This window comes from Chiloscyllium plagiosum, unplaced genomic scaffold (genome assembly GCF_004010195.1).
Source record: "Chiloscyllium plagiosum isolate BGI_BamShark_2017 unplaced genomic scaffold, ASM401019v2 scaf_5626, whole genome shotgun sequence".
In the NCBI taxonomy this organism is placed as follows: domain Eukaryota; kingdom Metazoa; phylum Chordata; class Chondrichthyes; order Orectolobiformes; family Hemiscylliidae; genus Chiloscyllium; species Chiloscyllium plagiosum.
This window is the reverse complement of record NW_025212691.1, coordinates 4,724-21,146: the sequence shown is the minus strand read 5'-3', so window position 1 is coordinate 21,146 and position 16,423 is coordinate 4,724. Positions and strand designations below refer to the sequence as shown.

Here is a 16,423-nt window from a genome sequence, read left to right as displayed (position 1 = left end):
GTTTGCACGTTCTCCCCGTGTCTGCGTGGGTTTCCTCCGGGTGCTCCGGTTTCCTCCCACAGTCCAAAGATGTGCAGGGCCAGGTGAATTGGCCATGCGAAATTGCCCGTAGTGTTAGGTAAGGGGTAAATGTAGGGGTATGGGTGGGTTCGCTTCGGCGGGTCGGCGTGGACTTGTTGGGCCGAAGGGCCTGTTTCCACACTGTAATGTAATCTAATCTAATCTAATCTAATCTTGTGGGTCTGGAGTCACATGTTGACAGGACTCATTACAGTCGGCAGATTTCGCTTTTGAAGGGACATGAATGAATGAGATTTCAGCAATATGAAGTTATTGTCTCTGTTCCTGAGATTGCGTTTATATTCCAGATTTTATTCAGCGAATTTAACGAACAGCAGCTGCCACGTTCCAGTCTCCAACGATTACTAGGCCAACAGATCACCGCTGCACTAACAACTCCCTGCTGCATTTCTCCATTCAAAGAATGACATTGTCAATTCAGATTATGCCAGATGGAGAGAGAATAGGACGCGTTTCTGTGTTGGAATGGAAGCAATGTACGCTGGATTGAAGTGTTTACTGGAGCAAGAGACTGATGTGGGGACGATGTGAGCAAAAGCAGTTCTTACTGTCAAAGTAACAAAATACTGCTTTGTTAAGGAAATTATCTTAGAATGCTTTCAATACATCGACCTCTCACTTGAAGCTCCAGCACGCTTCCTCTGAGCCAATTGACCAGAAGTACTCCCAGCCTCAGCATTTCACGCTCTTGGATAAGTAGACAAAGTCTTTTGCCTAGGGTCGGGAGTCCAGAACGAGAGGGCATAGATTTAGATTGAGAAGGAAAACATATAACAGAGACCTCAGGGGTAACTTTTTCATGCACAGGATGGTGCGTGCATGGAATAAGCTGCCAGAGGAAGTGGTGGAGGTTGGCACAATTGCAACATTTCAATGGCATTTGGATGGGTATATGAATAGGAAGGGTTTGAAGGGATATGGGCCGGGTGCTGACAGGTGGGACTAGATTTGGTTGGGATATCTGGTCGGCATGGAACAAAGAGTCTGCTTCCATACTGTATATCTCTATGACTCTATGACTCCATGACGGAGCCTTTACCAATCATGTCTCTGATGCCTCAGAATAGCTTCACATGCTCATTTCCACCCTCACTTCCAGTTTGGTATTTGCGGATGCGCCACGAAGTTTGTCTGATTCCGGTTCTCGGAACTAGGGTTATGTGACTGACAGCAGTAATGGGTGCTTCCTTGTGTGGGGAAGTTGGTGAAGAAACTGTTATTAACACAAAGTTAATAACACATTGTTATTGAAACATACATTACATCAATATCCCGCCCTATCCCTGAACCTTTTGTTATCTAGAAATCTATCAAACTCAGTCTTCAACATGCAGTCCTCGATGGAACCACCACAGCGATGGGGATATCGAATTTAAAGATTCAGCTCATTCTGAATTCCCACATGTCTGCTATCGCGCGCCTAATATTCCTGTTGTGCATCTGCTACTCTTCCTAACATCTCCTCTGTCACTGTAATTATTGCTGTTTTTAAACACGTGTCTCTGCATGACTCAGTAATGGTTTTAGTGTTAAAATATTCTGCATTGTGGCCGCAGTAAGCTCGTTCGAATCCGAGTCACTGCATTTTATTCCTTGTGACTCATGCTGAAGAAACACAGAAAGGAATTAGTTGATTTATACATGAAAGCATTCTCAGAGATTATGATTTTTCCCCATCAAACCCCTCTCTCTCACGCACCTCTGCGAGTCATATATCAGGATTGAGACTCACTCATTCTCCCGCAATCACTTAACTCCTTTAAGTTCCCCCTCCCATTTCCCTTACAATCATTTTCACATTGATCTCGTTCAGCCTGTTGCTGTGTGACCATGTCCAAGTCTCACCATCGGGACCTTCAAACCAGTTGATCCATTTGGATACCGCGGTTGTGAGATCAATCCTCATGTCGCAGCTTTTACTGACATGATCCAGCGATTATTGATACATCAGGCTCAGGAAAAGGTCACAGGGCAGCATTGAGGAAAATAAACTTTGTTCAAAAAAACATCAGTTTCTGTTGGACATCCGCATCATTTATTTTACTTGTTCATTCAGCTCGAGCGAGACTGTTGTGTGTAGTTATGCAATTCACATTATAGCAGGGATGTGACAGCGCTGGAAACGATGCAGGGGAGATTTTCCAGGATATTGTCTGAGCTGAAGAAGAGAGATTGGACAAACTGGAGTTGTTTTTCTTAGAGCAGAGGAGATTGGGGGTTGGGGGGGGGGGCGGCATGATTAAGATGTACAAAGTACTGAGGGATATGGATAGCATAGACTGAAATAAATGTTTTGCTTTTATGGAGCTTTCGATCACGGGAGGCCACCGATTTAAGGTCAGAGGCGGAAAGATTATAATGAATGCGTGGAAAAACGTTTTCAAACAGTGGGTGGTTGAAATCTGGAACACAGTGTATGCAAGACTCGGAGAGGCAGAAATCCACATAACTTTCCGAAGTATTCAGATGGGAATTTGTGATGCCAAGACATACAAAGCTATGGGTCAAGTGATTTTAAAAAGGAATTAGGATCGTTACGCGATTCTTATTGAGCAATACAGATACTCCGTAATAGCTGTCCTTCCATTCTCGAAGGGATATTTCACAGGAAGAACTGTGCTGTCTGAATCAGCGTGGGGGAGTACTAATGCTCCCGGGGAGACAGACTGACAGTGACTTCTGTCAGCTGTACCTAGTGTCGGTGTTGGCATGAAAATCATTAAGTAGTTTTGCTCCGTAATTAGGCGTTTGCTTATAGTTCAGGAAGTTCAGGAAGATGTGCATTCTACTGCCCTTTTTCCACTAGCCCATACAACTGAATACCCGCACTATGCAGGACAATTTCTCTCTGTACATCCTCGATCAATCCTCCTTGACCCCTAACACTTCCCCATATGGCACCATTCCACGAAATCTCAGAAGGTGTAATGCTGCACAGTTATGATGTCCCTTCTCATTGTCTAAGGTTCCAGTGATTTATCTGCCCATCACTCAATTTAGCAAACTGCATTTTCTGCTCACAATGTGATCTCGTCCAGGCTGGGGAGAGAAAAACAGAGTGGGTGACAAACGTGTGCACACCTACGTTCTGTCTGCAAGCAAAAAAAGACCCTGAGCTTCCAGGTTCCTGTCACTGCAACAGCCCACTGTGTTTCCATGCCTCCATTTCAGTTTGGTCTGCTGCAGAGCTCCCGTATAGCACAGCGCGAGTTGGAAGAACGGCACGTCATTTCCTACTGACAGACCGTACAATCTTCAGTACCCAACATCGAGTTCAATCATTTTAGACCCTGTGCACCTTCTTTCACGTTCCTGCCCCACCTACACATACCATTCGTTCCTAAGGTGGATCGTTTGGCTCGAAAATCTCTCCCCAGATGCACTCGACGTGCTGGTTTTGTTCAGATATTTCTGCTTTTCTTCGGATAATTTTGTTCTGTTCTGATTGCCAGCCTTAAGGAAACATGCATTTTCACGGGAGCGTGGTCAGTGGAGATTTACCAAGGTGGTGCCTGAGCTAGACCATTCCCTCTGCGAAGATAAGCGAAAGTGAGGGCTGCAAGTACTGGAGCTCAGAGTCGAGAGTGTAGTGCTGCAAAAGTACAGCACGTCAGACAGCATCTGGAGTTCTCGTCCCCGCTACTGACCAGAGAAGACTCCTCACCTTCTTGGTGGTGAGTTTTGAGGGAATCGTGTCATTTGGAACGTGATCAGCCAAGAATTCCATTGCATAAGCTCACTGTCTCTAAACACGTTTCGCTCCCACAGTTGCATAGAGATTTTCGGTTTATTCAGTGTCTTTTTCCCTTTCGGCGACAGGTTAATGTGGATAGCCTGGGAAAAGACATTGACGTATTCGGTCGGCCATAATAATATCAAATGGCGGAGTAGCGCTGGCGGGTGACATGGACCCCTCCTATTCCTCTCTGTCTGTGCTGTTTCTGACAGAGGGTTTTAAGCAATAACGTGATGACGACCCTGTGAACCTACACCATGGAATATCAAGGTCCACCCCCACCCTCCCGCTTTATCCCACTGCTCTCACAGCTGGAATACACAGCTCCTGTTGCAGCTTTACATCAGACAGTGGAGGATTCTCCCAGGCTCTGTCAGACTGCATGCTCCTTCACACAGGTTTCCCACTAGACACATGGAGCAAGCAAGTGTGTGGATATTGGGGATTCAGCGACAGATTTTCCCTTTTCCTGGCTAGAATTCTGGCCACGGTAATAAACATGAATTTCGGGCATTATCTCTCTCACTTTGGATTCTTATCACTTTACAGTTTAAACTGAAAATCAATTTACTCTTGCATGATATTCTTATACCTTCAGTATTCATGAAAACTGTGCAACATGTCTTTGGGTGTAGCCATGGTGAAGATTGATGAGTGCGGAAGGAGGTTAGTGAAGTGTCGTTGAATCGAATTCTGTGCTAAATTGAAGCCGACCGAATGAGAAGCCCTGTGACAGCGATAATATAACATTGTCTGTAAACAACGCAGCGACCCACAGAAACCCAGTTTTCAATCAAGTCTATTTTGCACATCAGTTTCTGTGTCCCATTTCCTGAACCTGACGCTCGAAAAGTCACAGATCCATCAGTTTCTCCTCCTCTGCCTTAGCTTTAATTTCAGAACCACAGCAAAAGTAGAACAGGTGAGTTGAAGGTCCCAGAGGTACGAGTAGCGCACTTTATAGGCTTGCTGCCGGCGGCTCCAGTGGAGCAACTGATCAGCATTTGGTACTTAACAGTATATTAAAATGCCGCAGTTGTAATTTCAATCCTTCGTGGGCGGCACGGTGGCACAGCAGTTAGCACTGCTGCCTCACAGCGCCACAGACCTGGGTTCAATTCCCGCCTCAGGCGACTGACTGCGTGGGTTTCCTCCGGGTGCTCCGGTTTCCTCCCACAATCACAAAGATGTGCAGGTCAGGAGAATTGGCCATTCTAAATTGCCCGTAGTGTTAGGTAAGGGGTAAATGTAAGGGTATGGGTGGGTTGCGCTTCGGCAGGTCGGTGTGGACTTGTTGGCCCGAAGGTCCTGTTTCCACGCTGTAATGTAATCTTATCTAAAGTGGCTTTTACTGACGTTGATCAGGAATTATTGGAGCATCAGACTGAAGCGTAGTTGAAGAATAATGTCGAATAAAGCAGCATCTATTCAAAAACTCCAGTTTCTGATTTGTGGGATTGTTCTGTCTTTGGGAAAAGAATCAATTATTAACCGTAAAACTCCACATATTCCCCAGGTAATTAACCATCTGTGGATCGAGAAACAGGTGATATTTTAGCTTGATGACCTTTTTCAAATCTCTGACACTGCACTGGGTTATATTCTTGAAAAGGTTGTTAAACTCGTTTCAGATAATCCTATTTGCTGCAAACTCGCACAGCTCATTAAACCGTTCGAAAGGAATTAGATTTATCTCTTTTGGAAGACTGAATGTTGTCAATGAATCTGGTAAAGTCATGACTTTAGTTTTGTTGCTATGCAGAACAGAGGGTTCCAACAGGAATAAGGACGAGTCTTGTCGCTGGATTTTTCGGGAGGAGATCAGTGAGTATTAAATGGACTCAAGTCCCGGTCCTGGTCATTGTGCCCAAATGTTGAAGGCAACAGATGGCAAAGATAATGATGCTTGACATTGACAGGTCCATTCCTACTCACTAGAGTCACAATTACATTACAGACCACGTGAGTGGTGGAGATGATCCTTATGGCAACCTGAGACAGTGCGACAATTAATCCCACGTTGTTAGTCTCACTTTATACCATAAACCAGTTAGCTAGCGGACTGAGCTAACCGGCTTCCATTTAATGCAAACCCAAAACAAACAATTCAGTACATTAACAATTTGTAGTAGTTCACGTCGAATCAGCTGCTACACATTTCAACACCACCAGCTCTTCTTACACTTAACATGTTCAGTTGCAGGTATTATGCAATTTCTTTCCGATGAACGCTAAACAATCTGTGAATGGGTCACTTTTGCCTCCCCATCTAGGAAACCCAGAATCCCTGCCCCTGTTAAATTCGCTCCTTGTGTGTCTGCAACTGGCCTTTCAAATATGCTGGAATCATCTTCTATTTTTTTCTGTCTGAAAAGTAATCTCCGATTTCAAAAACTCAGAATAAAAAGTACCTGCTGCAAACTTCGTTGTCGTTCCTCGCTGGTTTTGAAGCTCTAACCTCTAGCTATACACTTACCTGAACCAGGTAAATTCCCTCTTATTTACCCTTACCAACTTCACATCCGCCGGAAAACCTCCATTGGGACACAACTCAGTCATTCCTGATTTATGTTACGTGAATCTTCATCTATTCCACCATCCCATTAAATCCCTTTTTTTTCTTGTGGCTATACCTCCCAGTAAATCTCATTTCCATCGTCTCTAACGATTTTGTATCAAGGGAAACTCCGACCATCTCCTTCCTAACCAAATTGAAACCCCCAACCCCCGTGTATTTCATCAATAAATTTCGCCCTGAGAAATGATGCTGGGTCTAATTCAACTCATGAAAACTGAACACTATGCTATGCAATCTCATTACTGGTACAGGAAAGGTGAAGGCTATTTCACTTACAGCCGAATCTGTTGGCTGCTGCAACATTGGGTCAAATCGCAGTCACATCGCAGACTGCTGTTCTCATTTTTATTTCTTCTCAACGTGTGCTGAAGTAACATAGTGCGAAATAAATTAATATTGTTAGACATAAGTAAAGGGGCGCGTTAAATCTGAGGTTATGAGAATAGGGCAGTTTTGATTAACATTGACCAGAGATTGTTCAAATCTCAGGCACATGAGATTGATAGAGAGCGATGTTGAGAGAAATAGACTGTCTTGGCAAATGCCGGTGTTATGAAGTTGTGGGTATAACGTACTTTTAATGGTGCTGAAATGTCTGGCTAGCACAAGGAGTCCAGAACAGGGGAACAACATAATATTTGGTCAAAACAACTAAGAACTGTGTTACATGGATACAAAAATCAAATTTGAATTCGGCCAATCAGTTTAAATTATGACCCAATCAAGTTTGAATTTGGTATTTTTACAATGTTAAAACCAATGAAACGGTCCGACGTTTTGTGGGACAAATATCGGACATTTTGCACAGTTACCCAGAGCGACAAAGAACAGCAAAGAGAGCAGCTAAAAGACCAACAGATGTAGGATGTTAGTAAAATCTCCAAGAGGTGCCTACCTGGAGAAATAGATTGCACAGAAAAAAAGCATCAACACAGACCTGAAGAAAAACATCTACAGAGGAAGATACAAAGAGAAGATTCGACAACTGGCTGGTTTTTAAATTTGAACTTTTTTGTAAAAGTTATTGGGGTCTGCGTGAGGGAAGGTATTGTAGAGCCGAAAGTTTTGAGAAAGGAGTTGTAGGTTGATTATTTTCTGTCAATAAAAAGCAATAAAGTTCTTATTTTTAACTTTAAGTAGTGATTTTTGGGTTGGTTCTTTGCCTCTTGAATTTTAACAGAATACAGCACGGGGTGAATAATTTCTGTTTTGTTGGTTTACATTAGCAGAGGGGGTTTATCCCGTCTTGTAACACCAGTTTCTGTGGTTGCTTTGTTGTTTCGCTCATTTGTGCATTTTGCCTCAGTAACGATTTTGAAATTGTCCCCTCTACACAAAAGGTCCGTGCTTTACATTTGGCCCCTCGTGTCCACTGCCCCTCTGAACAGCATCCCACTCAGTCCCACCACCCCACCCCAAACTTATCCCTGCAACCCCACATTTTCCATGGCTAATCCACCTAGTCTGCAGATACTACGGGGAATTTAATATTGGCCATCTACCTAACCTGCATATCTTTGGACTGTGGGAGAAAACTGGAGCGCCCAAAGGAAACCCACACAAGCATTGGGAGAATATGCAAACTGCATACAGTCACCCAAGGGTGGAATTAAATCCAGGTCCTTGTTAATGTTAGGCAGCAGTGCTAACCACTAAGCCACCATGCCAATGTTTTAAGTTAAAGGAAAATTAAAGGAAAGAAAGGAGCAAAGGGGGAGTATAACAAGTAACTTGCAAATGTAAATGGTGCAGTGTGTCTAAGCGGCAGGGCTCCCTACAATAACATTCGACGCTGGTTCAATCTATCTATCCTGATTTTGACCCATGGAAACAGCACTCTCCTGGAGCCTGGAAAACAATCTCTTCACAGTTAATGTTGCATCCCGCTCTCAAGGGGCTTTTCATTCCATTGGTTTCAATTCCTCACAGAATCCGTTTCAACAGAATTTGTCACTGAGTCATTACTTTGTTTGTGTTCAAATCCGGTGAGCAGAGGATCACAGTTGGAGCGTGCTGAGGCCATAACCCAGAGGTCATACTCTGTGAACTGTCGTATGCTTTTCATCACTTCACTAACAGCAGGTAGATGTATCTATGCTCTGCAACATTTTCACGACTGTTTTAAGAAGCAAGATAAACAGTTTCTGGTTCCTGCTTTTGTTGTCACACAGACCAAGATTGTACATGCTGGAAACATGCACTGGTCGGGACTGTTTGCTCTCCCACATCCGTTTTCTTCCCAGCAGGTGTTCAGATGATGGTCTGAATCGCTTTCTTCTGTTCCCTGTCACTCTGGGATGATGTGAGCTGTGAAATCTGTTCTCTGAGCTGGCGGTAAGTGATAAAGCTTATACACATCAGGTGCAACGTGCCTGAGCGATAGGACTCGCTGCGGTTACATCCCATGCTGATTCAGACAGCAGAGCCCTCGCTGTGACTTCGAGAAGGACACAGACACAGATGACTGGGAGAGATTCTCTCTTTCCCTGCAGTTTTTCACATTTCTATCTGTCTCAGATGGCATTATTTGCACAAGGTTCCCTAAAGAATATTAAGTCCTGAGCATGCGCGATCTCTCTTTTGTACAGCTTTCCAGAATTTCCATAACTCCCACTACCTCTAACCCCTCTATCTGTCTCAGATGGCATTATTTGCACAAGGTTCCCTAAAGAATATTAAGTCCTGAACATGCGCGATCTCTCTTTTGTACAGCTTTCCAGAATTTCCATAACTCCCACTACCTCTAACCCCCTCCCGCGCTCCACAACCCCGTGTTTGATAGTGGGCTGAAAAGCGCGTTCATGTTTCTCTCCCACAACACTGATTGCCAATTGAAGATGAGTTCGTCCAGCTGCCAATGATGGGAGCCTGCTCGCAAAAGAAGTGGCGAGAACAGCCTCCGGGGAACCGGAAGTCAGAATGGCAAGGAGCTGTTATTAAATCTCAGTGCGGCCTTCCCTCCGAAACAACAGAAAAACCCTAATTTTTAAACAAGGAAACTCCCCTGATTTATGGATCATGCTTCTGCTGCGGCTCTGGCTTGTTGGTCTTGGGTATGATATCGCCTCGGGTGGGTGATGTACGTGTGAGAAGTCACACTTGAGCACTAGAGTTTTGCATTTGGTTCAATGTTTGACTCAGAGTGTATAATTTTGATGAGTTCGAGTTCAGAACAAGACACCGAAGCTTAAAGACACACAACAGCAACTTCTTGGAGGTCGTTACAAGACTGAGAAATGGATTCCCTAACTTCAAATGATGCTGATCCTGTTAATGTGGATTTTGCCGAGTGCACGTCCTGTGCGGAGTAACCTGAAAGCCTTAATCTGTCCAAAATTTTATTTCACTTATGCTGTGATCTACATGTCCTTGATTAGTATGATCTGCCTTTACCAATCGCAAACAAAAGTTTTCGCTGTACTGAGGCTCATGTGACAATCAATCAATCAAATAAAGTCAACCAATCGACCGACATAGACATTTCCTTATTGTTTGAGGGCTGCATAGCCTCACTTTGCACTGTGACATATTTAAAGTTTGTGCGATGATTTGTATCTCGGGTGTTCGTTGTTGTGGTTCTGTTCGCCGAGCTGGAACTTTTTGTTGCAAACGTTTCGTCCCCTGGCTAGGTGACATCATCAGTTCCTGGGAGCCTCCTGCGAAGCGCTTCTTTGATGTTTCCTCCGGTGTTTATAGTGGTATGTCCGCACTGGAGTTTTGCATTTGGTTGTATTTTTGACTCAGAATGTATAATTTTGATGAGCTTGAGTTCAGAACAAGGTACCGAAGCTTAAAGACTCACAACAGCAACTTCTTGGAAATCGTTACAAGACTGAGAAATGGATTCCCTAACTTCAAATGATGCTGATCCTGTTAATGTGGATTTTGCCGAGTGCACGTCCTGTGCGGAGTAACCTGAAATCTGTCCAAAATTTTATTTCACTTATGCTGTGATCTACATGTCCTTGATTAGTATGATCTGCCTTTACCAATCGCAAACAAAAGTTTTCGCTGTACTGAGGTTCATGTGACAATCAATCAATCAAATAAAGTCAACCAATCGACCGACATAGACATTTTCTTATTGTTTGAGGGCTGCATAGCCTCACTTTGCACTGTGACATATTTTGTGATTCTGAGTGAAATCACAGTTAAACCAACAGAATGTGGCAAGTTAGTCACAGGTTATATTGACACAGCTGGGACACATCTGCGCCACAGAGTGTTATACAATAATAGTGAAGACCTTTTGAAATCATCCTCTGAGGTACATGCCACAAGCCAGACGAAAAGCTGAAGACTGCTATGGTCAGCGCTAACAGAGCGGCCCAGCGGGAGTGTATTGGGCTCATAACCCGGAAATTAATGGATTGAAAACATCCTCTACTCGTTGACAATTCCATGTTTCAGTGTGTGTACTGCCCCCTCCAGTGTTTCTCTATAATAGATCTCCATTCTACGCATTATCTGTTGTTTCACTTTCCGCTTCCTTTCATTCAATGTATCTGAAATGAATATTTCATACTGATACACACGGGAAATTTACACAAATGAGGAAACACACTTCTGAAGTTCTGGAATCTCTTTTCCTGTTCTCTGTCGGTGTGCTCTGATCTGATTCGCAAAATCTCTTGCCAGAGCTGGGAATAAACTGGTGAAGGTGAGATGCATCAGTTGTAGTGTGCTCTATGCGCATGACGCCCTGCAGTTATTCCCCACGCCATTCCACACAGCAGTGAAATGAAAAGCTGTGAATTACAATTGGATCAATTTGTTGGAGACAGAATTGCGATACAGGCACAGCTCCGCATTATTAGGACATACATTATCAACTATGAATAACCACAGGGATATACAAGCGTCAGAGAGTCGCCATGGACTCGATGGGCTGAACAGCTTCTGTCGGCGCGTGAGTGACCCCACGCATTGATGCTGTCCTCTTCCTGCCTCTGGGACAGAGTGGCTGATGGTGAAACAAAGTCTCATTGTTAACCCTATCTTCTGCGTTAAACTGTCTGCAGCCCCGCAGCTCATAGACGTGGGGATGGCTCTCAGTGAGTGAGACTTTCACTCGGATTGTCTTTATCTGGGAATGTTGAGGCTCAGATGTTAACTGCTGCCCGATTGCAGCAAAAAAGTCGATGTTACTGTGACAAAAGCCTTTCTGCAGGATTGCTGTGTGAAGATGGATTTTGAACAGCAAACAGGCTGCACAAAAATGCCCTCACATGAATTTACCTGAGGGTAGAGAGTCCGGATTACATTTATGTCTTACCCACCAGCTCAACATCTTTATCACTTCTCAGATAAATGATATTTGCAGGAAGTTCCCAATCAAACTTGCTGATTTCCAGCACTTGATGGAACTGGCTGTGCCGATGAGAGTGAACTTTAGAGTGTATCCGCACTTGCCTCTCCTCACACTGCTTGCTGGTGGAGGGAAATAGCTGAATACTCTGCCGATGGAGACAACTTAGTCCAAGCGGAAGGGATAAACAGCACTGCCCTGTGAACAAGGAGACAAAATGACAAGGCGATATTCTTAAAACACTTTGATGCTTAGAAATCTGAGAACAAATTGGGATGTGGTTGGACCTGACCGAATGTCAGCTGGTTTGGTTTTGGCAATGGAAGAGTGTCTAGGGCATGATCTTCGCTAAGCAGCTTGTGTTAATACTGGCACGGGAGAATGTCTTTCTTCAAATCGCCATCGAGCTTTGGTTGTTTGATTTCACTTTTGCCCGGTCGTCCTATCAACTGATTGATAAATAGATGAAAATCATTTAGTTGCACCCTTTCAAATTCCTTTTGAGTTTTGGGGTCAGAAGTGTCATTGTAGTGGGTATGGTACAGTACCACATGTGGTGAAAGGGAAACAAGTGTTAGAGGATGTTCACCCACAGAATCCCACTCTGAGTAAATCCACCATCTGGATATTCGCACAGATCTGGGTGTGAAACTTTAGGAAGTGGGAGCGTGAAATGATCGAAAACAGCACTGAACAGGTTGATGATAATGGTGTGGTATATGAGGAATGTCAACAATAAAAGTAATTTGGAAAGTTGGGACAGGTCTCCTTGGAGAGCAGAAGGCCAAACGCTGGCCTTGTTAAACCTTTCCAAGACATGAGTGGGTAAGACAGAGGAAAAAAAGGAAGGGAGAATGATCCCGACGCCTGAAAGAATCGAGAACGATTCGGCAGAGTTTTAAAGACATTAGTAAAAGAAGAAAAATGTACATGAGGAGAAACGTTTTCACAGAGGGAATGGTTAGGGTCTGACATTGACAAAGATGCAGTTTCAATCGAGTTATTGAAAAACTCATTCAATATTCATGTTGGAAGTAAAAATGTGCAGAGTTAAAGGGAGAAGGCAAGAGAATGATACGAAAAGAGAAGCACATTTATCTCTGTAGAGAGCCAGCACAGCTAAGGTGTTTTGTTACCCGTTTGTGATTCTGACTGGAATCACAGTTCGACCAACAGAATGTAGGGAGTTAAAGAACGGTGATATTGGCAAAGCCGGAACACATGACACAACAGAATGTTATCCAGCACGTACATGTCATAGGGAGGATGGCGCTGTCTGAAAATTCTGCAGGATGTCCTGCGGATGAGACACAGGAAATTTCACTATTCGAACCGAATCAGCCCTATGAAGGGTAGTCAAGGAGCGGGAGGCTCCTGGTTCAGAACTCAATTACTAAAGAAGGTTAGGCTCGAGTCCCCCCACTGCAATTTCTGTGGCTGCGGCGTGTTCAGATAAAAAGCAGGACTGGGAGTTTGCTTTATGGATAAGGGGGTCAGTGTCCAACTTGACTTGATCGTGTTCGCCTCCCACACGGTAAATCGCAGGTTCAAGCTGCTTTACGTTCCTGGCCAGTTGAGGTTTTAACAAATTTGGTACGATTCCTGGAGAGTTAACTGTGGTGTTGGAGAGTGCAGATTTTCTCAAAGTGTCTGTGCTGTCATGGTACTGCTCGCCTCCCACACGGAAAACCGCAAGCAGCTCTACTGCTGCTTTATGTTCCAGGCAGGTTGAGCTTGTACTGGAACCGAATGGAGACTGTTATTTCATCGCTGTTGTGAAACAAAGTCCTGCGATGACTCGACTCCTCATTATTTGGTTTTCTGGCGAATGGGAAAATCCTTCCAGTGAATTTCGGTGTCAAATGTTATTGAATTTTTCCCATTTCCTTCATTTCCGTCCTGGAGACATCGGAAGGGAAAGGTAATCTAATTGAGACTGTGATTGGTGAAATTCACTTTTTGTGGCCCATTCTTATTAGGTTCTTTCTTTCTCTCTTTTCAGCATTGTCTGGGAAGTGGTGGTGCACTAAGGCTGCAGTATGTTTGAAAGAGTAGTTTGGAATTGCCCTGTTGTTAGTTGTGTGATGACTTTATAGCTCATGCCCTCCGACTGTTTCACATTTAGCATTCATGCTTCGCTGTGTCTGAAAATGCATTTGGTTTGCCAGTTTTGTTTGTGTTCCGTGTTAAATGCTTTCTGTTTTGCGATTCGCTCAATACATTACGAGTTAACAGAGTTTCTGAGGTAACTTCCAGCAGCAAAAATCCTCAACTGAGGATCTGGGAAAATTTCACAGTCGGAGCAAAAGTAAGGAAGTCGTTCGTTTCTGCAGTGTTTCACAATACTACCTTTCCCGTGAGCAGTCGAACAGACTAAATGATTGTGCCACAGAATGCGACGGCAAACTCCGCGACGTTATTGGGGTACACCGCGTGGAAACAGATACTTCGGTGTATCTCGTCCATGCTCACCACATAGCCAAAATTAAACAAGTCCCGTTCCCTAGCATTTGGCCCCAATCCCTTTAAACCCATCCTATCCAGAAACTCATCCGATTACCTTGGCAATTTTCTGAGGGTAATAGCCTCCTCCACTTCCTCTGGTAGCTCATTCCACACACACACAACCTTCTGTGTGGGAAATGTGCCTCAGGTCCTTTGTCAATTTCAGCCCACTCACCTTAAACCTATGCTTTCGAGTTTTCAACTCACCCCAACTTGGGTAAAACACGTATATACTCAGTTTACAACCCTTCCATAAGATCATGTCGCAGTCGTTAGGCTGCAGGGAAAGTCATCCCAGCCTATTCCACCTCGCCCTACGGTCCAAACATTGACGACATATTTGTTTATATTTTGTCATCAATTTCACGTCTCTTTTTTTTTTACGTTTGCAAGATGTCAGTTATGCTGGACAACAACGAGCGATTGGAAACAGAAAGGTGAAAGGTAGAATGGCTTCGACTTTCAGTGCTGGATGCCACTGAGCCGCAGCACGACCGCTTGCGGCTTGTTTCTGTGGTGTAGTGGTCATCGCGTTCGCCTTACGTTCGAAACTAAGCAGAAACTGCTTTGTTCTTCAGCTACAGTCTTTTACATGGACAAGAACGGAGCTTTCTTGCTTGCTTTCCCATCTGCAAACCTGCCTTCGAATTTGCTTGAACATATCTGCTCTGTCGTGAAATGTAATGCAACTCCATTTAATTACTGTGCAAAGCATTGTAAAGTTTTTCTCCAACCTGGTTCTGATCATATGCCATTCTGTTTGAGAGTGTAGTTACCGCGTTCTGATTCTTCCACGAAAAGCAGTACCGTATTTGCATTCCTTGCGCAAACCGGCGGCCCGGTTCAAAGACAGGGATTAGGCTGATGCGCTGGTGTCACAGCGCACCACGGATTCCTGAACTTCAAAGACAGGGAAGAAGCTGATGCGCTGGTGTCACAGCGCACCACGGATTCCTGAACTAATCTGTCTGTCAAATGTACCCCAAAGTCGTCTCTGAAAGACCTCATTTGGAAGCTGTCTGTCGTTATTCAACATGCGAGAGTTGGCACGAGAGGTCCTGAATCATGTTTTGAAGCAGTTCGCACGTTAGTGGCTCATTCAATCAGCAACAGCAATGAAATAAATTCCACTCTCAGAGGAACCTCTGGACCTGTGCTTTCATAGCATCGCTTGTATTAAGGTGCGCCCCGAGATCTAAGTCATGTTGGAACTGAAACGGAGGAATCGACAGAGAGGCTACAGAATGACATCGCATCCATTTGGTTTTCTTTAAATCACTGACGAGCAGGAATTAGTAAACGGGGAGGGCGAGTGGGGAAGTGAGGCAGTTGCAGCTCTGGTGAAATTCCTTCTTTGTGATTCACTCAGCAACCAGAGACGTGAAGGTGACTCAGGCGTGAAAGCTCTTCACATCGAGAACAAAAAGCACTCAAGGGCAGTTAGCACCTCTTCCGGAGTGGGGGGTGGGGTGAGGTAATTACCTTTTGACTTCTGATACTATGTTCAGAAACTGGCTTTTAGATTGAGGTGAACAGAAACTGCATTTCTAAAAAGCACCATGGAATTTAGCGAAATTTATTGAGTCGCTTCTCGTCGATTCCCACATAGGTTTCAAACTCAGTTGGTATCCATGTGGCTCATGTCCAGGTGTGAACATCTATGACAGTTAAGGCAAAAAGACAAGGAAAGTGGCATCTCGAACTGGCTCCGAGGTCAGAGCATCCTAACAATGTGATCTGTCGTTCTCGGATTGTAATGCTACCTCCGGTTTTAGGGTGGAGAACATTCTTTGGGACTCCTATTCTGAAAAAAAAACACAGACACATTGACTGAAACTATGCTGCACGGTATGAAAAGTCGACCTGTTTCAAGCAATGGGTGAAATCATTTAGCAAAGCAAGAATCGAAATTGCAGTAAAGTCAACCTGCTCGTCGCTTGTTTCTGTGGTGTAGTGGTCATCACGTTCGCCTCGCACGTGAAAGGTCCCCAATTCGAAACTGGGCAGAAACTGCTTCCTTCTTCAACTGCAGCCTTTTACATGGACAAGAACGGAGTTTTCTTGTTTGCTTTCCCATCTGCAAACCTGCCTTCGAATTTGCTGGAAAAAATCTGCTCTCGTCGTGAAATGTAATGCAATTCCATTTAATTACTGTGCAAAGCATTGTAAAGTTTTTCTCCAACCTGGTTCTGATCATATGCCATTCTGTTTGAGA

At 44.2% G+C, this 16,423-nt stretch overlaps 1 non-coding gene across 1 annotated transcript; it reads left to right on the top strand.

Moving 5' to 3' along the window:
• Positions 1–16,147: 16,147 nt before the first annotated feature.
• Positions 16,148–16,220, top strand: trnaa-cgc. The gene has a single exon. It is a non-coding gene; the product is annotated as a tRNA-Ala (tRNA).
• Positions 16,221–16,423: the final 203 nt, after the last annotated feature.